At 36.7% G+C, this 15,515-nt stretch overlaps 1 pseudogene; it reads right to left on the bottom strand.

Annotated features, from left to right (window-relative positions):
* Positions 1–205: 205 nt before the first annotated feature.
* Positions 206–1,792, bottom strand: LOC116640277 (annotated as a pseudogene).
* Positions 1,793–15,515: the final 13,723 nt, after the last annotated feature.

The following is a 15,515-nucleotide window of genomic DNA, read 5'->3' as shown; positions in this document are numbered from 1 at the left end:
TGGCATTAAAGCAAATATTGCAATAAAACAAATCAAATGAATTTTTTGGCTTCCTGGCACATATAAAAATTATGTTTATACTATACTGTAGTCTATTAACTGTGCAATAGCAGTATGTCTAAAAAACAATCTACATACCTTAATTTAAAAATACTTTATTGCTTAAAAATGGGAATCATCATCTGAGTTTCCAGCGAGTCATCCTACTTTTGCTAGCGGAAAGTCCTGCCTTGATGTTGATGGCTGCATACCATGATGTTTAATAACATTTTGCCCACAGAACTTCTTTCAAAATTGAAGTCAGTCCTCTCAAACCTTGCCACTGCTTCATCAAATAAGTTTATGTAATATTCTAAATCCTTTGTTGTTGTATCAACATCTTCACCAGTAGATTCCATCTCAAGAAACCACTTTCTTTGCTCATCCGTAAGAAGCAACTCCTCATCCATTCAAGTTTTGTCATGAGATTGCAGCAATTCAATCCCATCTTCAGGCTCCGCTTCTAATTCTAGTTCTCTTACTATTTCCAGCACATCGGCAGTTACCTCCTCCATTGAAGTCTTGAACCCCTCAAAGTCATCCATGAGGATTGGCATCAACTTTTTTCAAACTCTTATTAATGTTGATACTATGACCTCTTCCCACTTGCTGCGAATCATGAATATTCTTAATGGCATCTCAAATGGTGAATCCTTTCCAGATGGTTTTCCATTTACTTTGCCCAGATTCATTTGAGGAATCACTATTAATGGCAGCTATAGGTATATATATTTCTTAAATAATAGGACTTGAAATTTGAAATTACTCCTTGACCCATGGGCTGCAGAATGAATGTTGTGTTAGCAGGAATGAAAACAACATTAATCTCATTGTACATCTCCATCAGAGCCCTTGGGTGAACAGATACATTGTCAATGAGCAGTAATATTTTGAAAGGAATCTTTATCTTTCTTTCTGGGCAGTAGGTCTCAACAGTGTACTTGAAATATTCAGTAAACCATGTTATAAATGGATGTGTTGACATTCAGGCATTGTTGTTCCATTTATAGAGCACAGGCAGAGTAGATTTAGCATAATTCTTATGGGTCCTAGGATTGTTGGAATGGTCAATGAGCATTGGCTTCAACTTGAAGTTACCAGTTGTCTTAAGCCCTAACAAGAGAGTCGGCCTGTCCTTTGAAGTTTTGAAGCCAGGCACTGACTTTTCCTCTCTAGTTTTGAGAATCCTAGATGGCATCTCTTCCAGTAGAAGACTGTTTCATCCACATTGAACATCTGTTGTTTAGTGTAGCCACCTTCATTAATGATCTTAATTAGATCTGGAGAACTTGCTTCAGCACTTGCTGCTTTACCTTGCACTTTTATGTTATGGAGATGGCTTCTGTCCTTAAACCTCAGGAACCAACCTCTGCTAGCTTCCAACTTTTCTTCTGCAGCTTCCTCACCTCTCTCAGCCTTCAGAAAATTGAAGAGTGAGGGTCTTGCTCTGGGGTAGGCTTTGGTTTAGGAGAATATTTTGGCTGGTTTCATCTTCCATCCAGACCACTAAAACTTTCTCCATATCAGCAATAAGGCTGTTTCACTTTCTTATCATTCATATGTTCACCGGAGTAGCACTTCCAATTTTCTTCAAGAACATTTTCTTTGCATTCACAACTTCGCTGGTTGGTGCAAGAGGCCTAGCTTTCAGGCTGTCTTGGCTTTTGACATGACTTCCTCACTAAGCTTAATCATTTCTAGCTTTTTACTTAAAGTGGGAGATTTTCCTTTCACTTGAACACTTAGAGGTCATTGTAGGTTCTTAATTGGCCTAATTTCAATATTGTTGTGTCTCAGGGAATTGGGAGGCCTGGGGAGAGGGAGAGAGATGGGGGAAGAGCCAGAACACACACATTTACCCATTAAGTTCACTGTCTTTTATGAATGCAGTTCATGATGCCCCAAAACAATTACAATGGTAACATCAAAGATCACTGAATGCAGGTCACTATAACAAATACAATAATAATGAAAAAAAAATTTTTTTTAAGATTTTATTTATTTATTTGAGAGAGAGAATGAGAGAGAGAGAGCACATGAGAGGGGGGAGGGTCAGAGGGAGAAGCAGACTCCCTGCTGAGCAGGGAGCCCGATGCAGGACTCGATCCTGGGACTCATGACCAGGATCATGACCTGAGCCAAAGGCAGTCGCTTAACCAACTGAGCCACCCAGGTGCCCCAATAATGAAAATTTTTAAATATTGTGAGAATTACCAAAATGTGACACAGAGACACGAAATGAGCAAATGGTGTTGGAAAAATGGTGCTGATACAGGGTTGCTACAGACCTTCAATTTGTAAAGAATGTACTATCTGTGAAGCACAATAAAGCAAAGTATGATAAAATGAGGCATGCCTGTATATAAAATTCAAAATGGTATTCACTATATTCATCGAAATGCATTGAATGTTTTTACTAAATACAAAAAGGATTGTAAAAACATGGATTTTTTTTTTCTGCATGTTCATATTGTCCTTAAAATTACAACATTTTCCTTCATCTCTGCACTCTGTAATTTGAGAATGTGGGGGAAATTGGTGCTATAATGTTTAATACTTTTCATTTGGGTTTATGAGTGCAGAATCTAACTCATCAAAAGTATATTATGTAGGTCTGATTAGCTCCCTTGCAAATGTCCTTTGGAATGCATATCACATACTTTGCATGCAATTAGAAATTAAAATATGGATGGATATAGGGAAAACTGAGATGGTATCCTTGACTATGGTTACAGAATTCCAAAATTGAAATGGAAACATGTTTTCATAATTACCATTTATTTTAGCTTCATGTCAATCTCTGCCTGGATTACTCCTTTATAAATAATCTTACAGATAAAAACTTTGACAATAAAATTAGATGCAATGGGGGATATGAAACAAAGTAAGCTATGAATTCTGTTCTTGAGAAGCTAATAGTTTAATATAGGAGATAAGATATGCAAATAACTATAAAACAGAGATAATTGGTGATCTGAGGGGAATCACTAGGATAATTTAGTGAAGAAGAAAATGACTTCAGAGGACATGGTGAGGAATATGGCAGGTGAGTTTTGGGAATGAGTCTGGTAGAAATAATCAGAAGATGAGAAAAGCAAGGAAGTTCACAGTTCACAGTTACTAATAATGAGGACTGATCACAGTATAAAATCATTGGGACTGGGTGCTGCAGCTGCTGCTAGAACAGGGCAGAGGAGACCTGGAGGCTGTGATTCTGCTTCCAGCCCCTGTCACAGGCTGGTTCATTTTCAGCTCTTCCACGTTCGCCTTTCCATATTTCAAGAGCCAACTCAGAATGTTGTGCATATTGAAGGTGACTAAGGGACTCCTTGCAATTTATTTTCTCCTTGTACTATTCCATCTTTAATGAACAGAATAACACATCAGGGAGGTTCATTTCTCACAATGTTTATTTCACACTTGGAACCAAACTCCAAGGCCACATCCAAGAATGCACCCTGGATGTAGAGCAAAGGAGGGCTGTGCAGGCGATGATGACAGGGGAAGTGGTTTGTCAGATGGGGCACCCTGGAGCCAAGCCAGCACCAGGAGACCTTCAGGTCATTGGGGATTCCTAGGCCCTTTGCTCCTGAAGGATTATTGTCGGCCTCACGTTCTCTGTAAATGCCAACAAGGATAATTGCTTGCGGGAAAATTAACTTGGTTAAATTAAAAACTGCTCTTTGCCCATATATTAAAGATTCTGGAAACTCTCATTTTTCCATATTTTGCTTGTTTGTTTGTTTCTGAGCAGCCTGATTACAAGCTAGAGGCTGTATTTTTTTACATTATTCATTGCTGAATATTGGGTAAGTACAAAAGATTGAGATGGTTGGGTTGGGTAGGCTGCTTCAAATGTGTAGGTGATGGGGTGAACTGCATTCCTGAGCCTTTTAAGGCAGTTATTAACAAGCGCAAGGTGGCCAACACAGGTGAAATTTATCTCATTAATTTTAATTGGGGAAAGTCATCTTTACTTCCTTTACCTAAAGCCCACACTTCATTCCATGGTTTAATTATGTTATTAATGCACCTCACCAAAAACACAGTTCATCTCTTCCGGATCTCCTAATAAGCGTCTTACAACAGTTCTTCCAAAACTTCCCCACCGTTTCCAAGCCCTCATTTCTCCACACTCATTCCCAACAAATGAGCTCACTAGTTTTTTATGAAGGAGCTAAAAGTTATTTAGTATAAACTCCCTCATCTGTTGTCTTCTCAGGTTTGCTTTCTCTACTAGCATGTCTCTTCCCTTGATGTCGTCTCAGAGAAAGAGGTGTTTCCTTTCGAGGCTTAGCACTGGGTCTGGGCTTCATGATTTTCTAAGTGTGGCCTGAGGAGCAGAAGCATCAGCATCACCTGGGAGCTCATTCAAAATGCAGAATTTCAGGGCCCGTGCTGGAACTAAGAATCAAGATCTAGATATTAGAAAGATCCCAGAGGCTTTGTGCACATATTCTCATTTTGTTTCAGATCCTAGTAGGTCCTACATCCCCCAGACTATTTTCCTTTAATTATGTACTTCCACCATAATTCATCATTGTAACATATCTTCTTCTCTCTTGCCTTTTTAAATGTTTATAGTTTCTTTTTTCTATCTTGTCAAGCAAGTCCTTCTCTTCCCACCACTTCTCACTTAAATTATACTTTCCAAAACTTCTTAGCATATTCTTACCTCATTGTCCTGGTTCTTATATCTTTCATGATGACTCCTGACATTTTACTTCTACACGTACCCTTGAAAGTGACCAATGACCTTCAGTTCCATAATCCAACAATCGAGACTTAGTCTGCATGCCTTTACATTTTTGTAGAATGTGGCATTGCTCAGCAATTTGTTGAAACTTTCTCCTCCAGCTTCCATGACACCAGGCTTTGCCCAAGCTTCTAAAGCATGGTTCTGGCTTGTTTTTCTTTCCTCTCAGCTCTGGTTGAAGAACTGGCATGGGAAAATCCTTAGCTATAAATATGAGACACCTTAATCATAAGAAATCCCCCCTTCCTTTAGAATTGGGGTGGCATTATTGCAGCATTCAAGGGAAAATCAAAGTGAAATGCAGAACTTGAAAACGTATTTGTTCAAAAGAAAAGGGAAGAAGAAGACTTATGGAAAAGTCCTGGGGACTAAAAGTGCTACAGTTCCTCAGTAGATTTTTTTTCAGATGCCATCTTCTAAGAGAGGCAATAAGTGAGCTGAACAGCTTTTAGACTTTTTTCTCCTGTTATGGGGATTTGGGTATTATAATTATTCCTTTGATGCGAAGTCTCTTGGCTGAGTTCTCACTCCTCCCCCAACTTGGTAGAAACAACTTTAGAAATCAGGAAAAAAATTCATCAATACAGGATGTTAGGGAAAAAAATAGACCCAGAATTCTATTCTGCCCTCTCAAAGATAACCACGTTTAACACTTAAGGTTTCTTTCTAAATTTTCGTTCATACATAGATAAATAGATGGATGGATGTGTATTGTGTGTGTGTGTGTGTATAAACTTAAACTTCTTTTTTTACTATTTGTCTGCAAAGAATAAAAGCTCCTTTTTTTCAGTTACTTCTGTAGCATGCCTCAAGTTTCTATGTAAAAGTATATATATCCACATCAATTTTAATTGTCAGTATTATGACAATTAAAGTGAGCAGCTATGGTATAACTTATCTGGATAATTATTTATCATTCTTTTCTATGTTTTGCTCCTTTAAACAATGTTTAAGTGAGCATTTATGTACAGATACCTTTATTTGTTTATCATATTGCTTCATTATGACAAATTCCCAAAAGTAGAATTTTTATGTCAAGGGCTATGCATATTTCAATTGTGAACATATATTGCCAAATTGCCCACTAATCTGTAGGCCTTTCACAGTACAGATGAGTGTTATTTCTCATTATGTGCAGGACCAGGATTAAAGTCATATAAAACTCAGAGCTGAATCCTGCCTTTATTTAAAATTTTGACATTTTGTTCATCATAGATAAATGTTATTTATTCTGATTATTGATTTTTTTGTTCATGAAGCAAGTAACTTGTCTCACCATAGTCCCACCCCGAATACTGAGACTGACATTTTTTAAAAAGCCAGTATGGTTGGTATGAAATGATGGTTATTACTTTAGTTTGCATTTCTAAAATTTCTAGTGAGGGTAAGAAATCTTTCATATTTAATGATAATTTATATTTTTTCCTCTAGATTGGTTGTTTGTGTTCTTTGCCAACTTTTTATGGAATACTGTCTTTTGTATTTTGATTTGTAAAAACTCTCTGTTTATCATATAAATTGTAATAATTTCCCCAGGTTTTTTTTCAAAGCTTTTTCACATGATTTTTTCCTACATAGAAGTTTGAAAATTTTTTGTAGGTATGATGTGAATGCAAAGACTGTTTGAAATGGAAAACTAACCTTTTACTTTTCCTCCCTTTCTTCAATTTTTTTTTCCTAAGAGAATCTGAAGACCACTCTTCCTTGCACTGAAGGAAATGTTAACTTTTTTCTAACTATTATTATTTGAGTGTTTTGAAATGCACTGCCAAATTCTGTTATAGCAGAAAAAGAGGGAGGACAGGTAGGAGAGAAGAAGCAGAGTGGAGTTCAAGAGTAGAGTGGGGGTTTCTCCACCACTACAAAGAGATTTTTGGAGGAGACAAGACATCTGGTTTCAGAGCTGCCTTGACCTTCATGCTGGGGAGGTGGCAGGATTCCAGAGATGGTTGAATGTGCATCAGGTAGAGACAGCTAGGTCCCCAAGTCCCTGTGTGACACAGAAGCCAGAGAGAGCTACCCAACTTCAAGGACCAAACACAGACTTGGATATTGAGAAAGGCACCATGAGAAATTCCCTGGAAAATAAAAGCATTGACATTTGCATCCCATCATCCCCTTTCAACCCACCTAATTTTCTAACTACCACATAAGCCTCTCTGATTTTGATGCAACCTTGAGGAAGAGAAGGCATCAGCTGTAATAAGGTTGGAATTTCCTGATAAACTGCTAGAAGGTTGAAATTAAAGGAAACAAAGTCTTGTTGACTATATATTCAAGTTTGAAGTCTGAGATTCACATTTGCTAAATGATTAGATTAAAAATCTTTTCTTATATATATTTTTGTTTTGATATAATGCTAAGAATAGGCTTTCCCATTCCAGGAAAATTTTTTAATTGTCCTAGAATTTTTCTAGCATGTTAATGGTTTCATTTTTATTTTTAAATCTTTAATTCATCTCTAGTTCATTTTGGTGTGTTTGTGTATAGTAGGAACGTAATTTTAAAATCATTTCCAAAATGGTTAGCTGGTTTAATTATCATCTCAACCATATATAAAATTCCCAATGGTATAAATTGGACGTCCTGTGAGTGTGAAGCCAGAACTTGTTCTTTTTTTTTCCCCTTTCTTATAATTTGTCAGTCTAATCTCTTTAAATTTCCTTCAGCTTACTCCCTTTCAGTTTACTCCACCTTGCAGCCAAAGTGATCTCTCTAAAAGACAAATCTGCTCATGCCATATAGTTGCTGACAAATATTTGAAGGGCTGTGTTGTGTAAGAGGAATCTGCTCTGTCAGGCACAACCAGGTAGGAATTTTCTGGTAGGAAAATTCGGTGCAAATTTAAATTGTCAAACAGTGAAGTATCCTGTAATATAAGGAAGTGGATTCTTGGGTTCTCTTGCCTGTGAACATATTTCAGATTGTATGAGTACTCTGACAAGAATGCTGTGGGGGAGTCCGGGTGGCTCAATCGGCTGGGCGTCTGACTTCGGTTCAGGTCATGATCTCAGGGTCCTGGGATCGAATTCCACATGGGGCTCCCCACTCAGCGGGAGTCTGCTTGTCTCTTACCCTCTGCCCCTCCCCCAGCTTGGGTTCTCTCTCTTTCTCTCTCTCTCTCAAATAAATAAATAAAAACCCCCCTCAAAAAAAAAGGCTGTGGGAGAGATTCCTTCATAGGTAGAAAGTTGGAACAGATGATTTCCAGATTCCAGTTGTGCCAAATGTGTGGGGTTCGATAGAACTGGAACTCAAATAGTAACAAATTAAGGATAAAGTTGGTTGTTAAGATATCTTCAGTTGAAACATATCAACTTTTCCATTAAGGGTTATTTGTTCTATTCAGTTCTATTAAGTGCTATTTCTATTAGTGATTTTTAAATAATGGAACTGAATTTTCTGAATATCTAACATACTTATTTATAACTATATTTGTTCCCTTTACTATTGGTGTGGTGTTTTATTGCAAAACGACATTCTTATGAAATGTCAATCTATATTCTCTATCTCTGTTTTGGTATTTAATTAATTGTGATGACTTAAATATATTAAAACATATTAGCCAGAATTTGATCTAAGCATAACTCATTAAAATGATTTCTTTCTTTTAGTATGGAGTAATGTTATTGCACCATAGTTTTGGTTAAAAAAAAAAAATGGGAAAAAGTTTATTATACTTTTTAGCAATATCCATCAGCTCAACACTGATTATCATATGAAATAGGGGCAAGGAGACTATCAGAACTTCATGGTTGAGTGATTTAGTCTCTGAACCACAATCTAGTTAAGAGTAGAGCCGCAGGGTTACTAATACATTAGGACTAAGGTCACAGAAGGGAATCAGGTGCCTTATGCCTTGACTTGATTATTATTAAATGTTTCCCTTCAGGAACATTACATTAATTTTCCATTTCAGAAAGAAAATTACTTTTGCAATAGTTAGAATAGGGCACTAACCTAGGTTCCTCCAAAATCTGGATATTTGCCAACTGCCTTGAGATATTCTTGATAGATAATTTCCTCCCAGCCTCCTCAATGCATGCACTAGGTTCTAATTGTCTAGTAGGTGGGAAATATAATTTTGTGCTAAATGAATTTCCACAGATGCTATTTGGAATACCTATGTGATATAACCAGTAATTCACAGGGGGCTATTTTCCTGGATAAATGCTTTAAATATATGGTGGCTTTGGAGTTCTGCATCTTTACTCAAAAATTGTTTTTAGTAACGTTTCTCTATTTTTTATTTTTTAAATGTATAAGATCAAATGTGATAGAGCTTAGCAAGTAGAGGAAGGGCACATGGCAAAATAATAGCTCATCCAATCAGGAGATGTTTGAGGTTCTACTTATACTTTACTCTCTCAAAACTTTTTCTCTCTCAAGGGTAGCATACTTATTTGTATTGTGTGCAAATCTACTTAATACATTTTCTAGATTGTGTAAAGGAGAATTAACACTTGTCAGAACATTTGAGACTTTGAAAATTTTACTTTATTTGGAATCTATATAACACTTTTGTGTTTTGATAATATTTGGGACTGCTTCCAAGAATACTATATTCTTTGTACCACTGTACATGTGGTGCAAATTGTTAATTTATTCCCTTTTTTTCACTAGAGAACATCCCAAATACTACTTTATTATGAGATAAGAATATAGCACCTTAGGAGGCACCTGGGGGGCTCAGTTGGTTAAGCATCTGACTTCAACTCAGGTCATGATCTCAGGGTCCTGGGATGGAGCCCGGTGTCAGGCTCAAGGCTCTGACACATAGTCTCCCTCTGCCCCTCCCCCTGCTTGTGCTCTCTCTTTCTCAAATAAAATCTTAAAAAAAAAAAAAGAATATAGTACCTTAGAATTATCTGTACACTACCTAAAATCATAAAATTTTATGTTCTTTCTCTCCAGGTGTACTCTATGCTGTGGATAATTCAAACAGCATTGGTCATAAGACAGGGTCATGTTTCCATTCAATCTCTGTTTTTCGAAAGTAGCAAATGCTTTAGCATTAGTTTTGCCCAAACCCAACCCAATAAATTAAACTCTTCTTGAGCGTATTTCAGTCCTAGTGTATCAATTACCTATTGCTTTGTGACAAAACACCTAAAAACTCAGTGGCTTCAAATAACCACTACTTATTATTTATTACAATTCTGTAGGTTGACTGGGAGTGTCTTCTGGAAATCTCAGCTAGGATGGCTAAACTTCTTTCTCCATACTCTAGGAAACAGAACTAGGGTGCATCAAAGATTGGCTTCTCCACATGGCAGCTGGATTCAAAAATGTGAAATTGGTGGAGGTGAGTCTTCTTGATGCTCTGGCTTGGCAGTCATTCCAAAGTCACTTTTGCTGCATTTTCTTGGCTAAAGAAAGTCACCAGGCCAGCTCAAATTCAAGATGGAGAAGTAGACTCTATCTCTTTCTTGACTGGATGAGTGGCAATATCCCTTCCTAGGATGGGAGAAATTTTTTACCATATTTTGCAATCTATCACCTCTGGGAAATAATGAAATGACCATGGGTACAATTTGATCAATCACCATAACTAAGTCAAAATCCCAAGAAACCAGAAAGTATAAAAAGCTCATACAACCCAAGTAAACAAAAATTTTTAACTTGCAAAATTTAAATAGACACTATATATATATATGTATATATATATATATATACACATACATATGGCCAATAGGCACATGCAAAGATGCTCAACATCATTTGTCATCAGGACATGTAAATTAGCACCAAAATAAGATAACACACTCAACACATTTTACTCATTCTCCCATTCATTTATTCAATTAACATGTATTATTTTCTCAGTGCCAAATATTGTGATAAACAATAGTTATTTAAAGTCATGTTTCTTGAAACTCCCAATAGAGATGAACAAAATGATGCCAAAACAGTGTAAGTATTATAATAGTGTACAAAATTTGTAAAGACACAGAGGAAGTAGTGACCAAGCTTTGAGAGACTGGAGAAGGAGGCGGCAGAGTGATTTCCACATGGTCTTGAAGGAAGAGTGAGAGTTTACAAGGAATAATGGGGAGAAAGGGTATTCCAAGAAAAGAAATAATCCTGTACCAAAATACAAAGGCATAGCAGAGTGTGGCACGTTTGGGGGAATATAAAGAAGTTTGGCCTCTAAGGGAAAGGAGTAAGCTTGGTGGTGACTGATAGGTGAGTGAGTACACAATGGGTGGAGAGATTCATGATAACATTTCCTACTCTGTATCTTTCTTGGTGAGCCCGCACAGAACCCAGCACCTCCATTGATTCTTTAATCTCCCCCTTCTCCTATTCCCGCCATAAAAAAAAAAAAAAATCCCTTTCTTCTCTTGAGCTTCAGTAACACTTTTTTGTATACTTATCACATTTTACCTCATATTTAGATTATTTCTCTTCATGTCTGATTTTTCCTATTTGACTGACAGCCACTGTTAAGGCAGAACCTCTGTCATTGTTTTTCTTTTTTTTTTAAGATTTTATTTATTTGACAGAGAGAGACACAGCAAGAGAGGGAACACAAGCAGGGGGAGTGGGAGAGGGAGAAGCAGGCTTCCTGCTGAGCAAGGAGCCCAAAGCGGGGCTCTATCCCAGGACCCCGGGATCATGACCCGAGCTGAAGGCAGACGCTTAACGACTGAGCCACCCAGCTGCCCCGTCATTGTTTTTCTCTTCAATATTTTACAAGATTCCTTACTTTTACAGGTCTCCAATAAATGCTAGTTAAATAAATTTTTACTGTATCTATCAATTATTTTTTATATATGATGTTGACATGTTAAAAAGAAAGATCAAATACAACATAATTTATAGCAGTTGTCTCATAGGTTTTAGGTAGAAATGAAACTAAAATTGTTAATTTTGCATATTGTACACTTTCTTTAAAATCAAGTAATTTTATGTATTTTTAGATGATTACTGCTTTTTGGAATATTTAAATTTTGGAATATTTATCAGTTAAAATATGGATTCCTTTATGCTATGTTTTAAGTTGAACTCAGCTATCCTACACATTAGAATTTGCTCACAGTACTAGCTCTTTGTCATGGAATCACTTTCTAACAGTAGTTCCTAAAAGATATATTAAATACACTGGCAATGTGAGATATGAAATGCATTCATATATGAACTAATGATAAACTCAAAACACATCTAGCAATTCTTGAAGGATGGGCTTGGGGATAATAGGGAATAGTTTGTTTTAGCATCTCAGGAGTGGAATGTGAATAGTTTAAAAATATAAATCTGATGTAAATATTATATATATTTTTAGAATGAAAACTACACAAAACAAGGCTTAGCTGCTGTATGTGAAGATAGAGTGAATAAAACACAGAAAGGTAAGAACATAAAGTTATAAAACTTAGTGTGTACTGAACCTCTATGTACTAAATGAAAACTATCTGAATAATTTCAAGAAAGAAAAAAAATTTTAAATCACAAAATTAACAAAGTTCATTGAGCATCTATTATGTATAGGATACATGAGGGCTTTCACTATTAACTATATTCAGATGAAAGTTTTCACTTTCTACTTTATATTATATGTCCTGAAGGAGATTTAGTTTCTACCCAGAATGAAAGGACACTTAAATAATTTATCCCTAGATGCCAAGATTTATCCTCTAACTCCTGCCAATCCCTCATCAATCAGGCCAGTCCCTAACTAAACAGATGGGGTTTTCACCAAGCTCTGATGGCCAGCAGGCATTGTTGGGCCAAAAATGAAAATTAATTCCATAGACAGTGACCTTCTCCTGAAAATGCTTACATAGTCAAGGTTTGCATTCAATCACTCAAGGAAGATGTATTCTACTTGATTTAAAAGAGGCCTTTCCTTTTACTACCATATTGCTTGCTATTGAACAGGAACTCGTAAGAAATGTATTTGTCAGAAGACAGGGTTCTCTGCCTCTTTCCAAATGATGAGGTTCAGGTCATTTAAAATAGGGTTTCTCCATTTGCGAAAGAGGGTAGTAATGCTCTCCTCCTTTCCAGCTGCAACAATACTGTTCAGTGTATGAAGAACCACGATAATGTGTAATGTATTTTGAGTGTCACAGACTCAAATACCTGTAGCATTTTTAAGTGCCTACTCCATTACAGACAATTTATTAACTTTATTTCAGTGGATCCTAGAACAATAATGAGAAAGTATCATTATTCCCATTTTATAAGCAAAGAGACTGAGAGTCAGCGATGTTAAGGAGTTTGCCATGGTAACATTTCAAGTAAGTGCTGGAAAAAAGATTTAGAACTATGTTATTCTGACTTCAGGTTCAGAGCTCTCTTAAGTCTCCCACTCCTGCCCTCTCAGAGAAATGCTATTGGCACTGTATTCTCTCCAGATTGTTCAGTGTGTTGAAGCAACACTCTATGTAAGTTCTGTAAACCTCAAACTTTTCCCCTTTACCTCCAAAGAAGAAGACCTCATAGCCATATCACCTCCACTGAAATTTGTCATTGCCTCAAAAAGACACTGGTTTATAAAAAAAAAAATAGCCCTTCATAGTTTTACCTATGATTAAAACAATCCTTATCCAAAACATTTAAAATCAGCCATTAAACCATACTACTCTGCCTTTGAAATAGATTTTTAATGAAATAAAAGCTAAATGGTATTAATACAGCCTTCAAAAAAAAGTTTCTAACTTTAGCTGAATTTAACAACAAAGTTGGGATCTTTTCTCAACCTACAAAAGTAATTAATTCACCACCTGGCTCAGTGCCTCAAAAGGCTTAAATATAAAACATGAAAATTGCTTTCAGTTAAGGGGCAGTGAGATGAGATCGCATGAGAACTTAGTAAAAGACTCACAAGATCAAAGCAGCACCTTGGCAGCAGGTCAGGGGTATCTGTTCAAGCACAGCTCCTCTCAGTGTTCAAACAATTGGCATTTATGTGGAACTATAAATAAGCAGGCCCCATCAAGAAAGTGTCCCCAGTTTCTGCTTTTTAGAAACCTCTGAGAGAGGTGTATTTATCCTGGATTTTTGTGCTTCTTGGCTGCTAACAGGTTTTTGGAACCAAGTATCAAATTAGCACAAAACGAAAGACATCACTAATTTTCAAAAACAAAGTGAAAAACAAAATAACTGCAGGAGATAGATGTAAGCTTCAAGCAGTGTACTCCATAATTCTAAATTTCTCTTTTTAGCTTCTACAGGGAATTCAGATCATATTTATATTTGTTTCCCTCCCTCCTAGCGCACATCTTGGCACATAGTAGACTTTCCAAAAGATATTTGATGTCAGAATAATTAAGCTGTTGAGTGAGGGATATTCACAGAGAATATATATGTCAGGGAGCCAATGTAATAGGGTCAGTGATTAGACTCTGGAGTCAGACTGTCTGGGGTCAAATATTCATTGCATCACTTACTAGCTTTATGATCTCACTTATTATAAAAAAAAAGGAAAAGAAGTGGAATAAATCCATTAAATAAAATATGATGCATAATAAACTCAACATAGTGCCCAGCAGATAGTAAGTGCTCAATATACTTTAGCCTTTATTGTTATTGTTATTTGTTGGGAATCCTGTGTTTACCAACTTTAATCATCATATCTGTGTGACTCACAGAGAGAAATATGGGATGAAAGATGGTTCTATCAGGGGAACACCACCAACTGGATAAGTGGCTGTACAAAAGAGTAAAGATTAATGACTAGAGGGAGATCATAGGAGCTGTACTTCAGGGCTCTATCTTTGGCTTCTGCTAATCAATATTTTTATCAATGACTTGGTTGGAGATTTATCACATTTAAAGACTATCTGACATGTCTGGTATAAAATGGCATCGAACATTCCCTGATTCAGCCTTTCTCAGCTTCTCCCCAAAATATCTGTGAAAAAGAGCAAATTATCAAAATATCAAAAACTGAAAACTGATGATCCATGGATTGTGGGAATCCAAGAGGCACGGGCACTATCAATATGGCTTAAGAAGCATCTAAATTAATTTATCATAATCGATACTAGCCTGAAATATATTCATTTTATCCAACTAATATTTATTGATTGCCTACAATGTGTTCAGTAATGTTCTAGAAACTTGGAATCCATTGGTAAACAAAGCAAAAATTCCTGTATTCATGGAGCATGGGGATAGACAGTAATTATAATTAACAGATAAAATATATTGTATTAGATGGTTTTAAGTGCTATGAAACAAAATGGGGGTTGGGGAACATCAGCAGAGGATGAGGGCTGTAGTATTAAGCAGGGTGGTCAGGAAAGCCTTGTTGAGAAGGTGAAATTGGAGCCAACACTAAAGGAAGGCTTGACAGAAGTAAAGGGCTGGCTATGGAGATATCTGAAGGAGGACTATTCCAGGTGGAGAGAAGAGCTGGAGGAAAGGCTCTGAGGTGGAAAGAAAGAAGAAAACAATGGGGAGCCTGGGTGGCTCAGTCAGTTGTCTGCCTTCGGCTCAGGTCATGATCCCAGGGTCCTGGGATTGAGCCTTGCATCGGGCTCCCTGCTCAGTGGGGAGTCTGCTTCTCCCTCTGGCCCTCCCCCCCTCATGCTCTCCCTCTCTCTCTCAAATAAATAAATAAAATCTTAAAAAAAAGAAAAGAAAGAAGAAAACAAGATAAATCATTTCTTTCTATGCTCATCCCTAAGTGAACAAAACATAGTAATCCAGAGGAGTTTGTTTTAGAAAAAGAATAATAATATACATGTTGAAGAACAGACTCAGAATCACA

The sequence above is a fragment of the Phoca vitulina genome, unplaced genomic scaffold (assembly GCF_004348235.1).
Source record: "Phoca vitulina isolate PV1807 unplaced genomic scaffold, GSC_HSeal_1.0 scaffold1, whole genome shotgun sequence".
Classification (NCBI taxonomy): Eukaryota; Metazoa; Chordata; class Mammalia; order Carnivora; family Phocidae; genus Phoca; species Phoca vitulina.
Note: the sequence above shows the minus strand (reverse complement) of the source record. Positions and strands in the feature narration are given on the sequence as shown.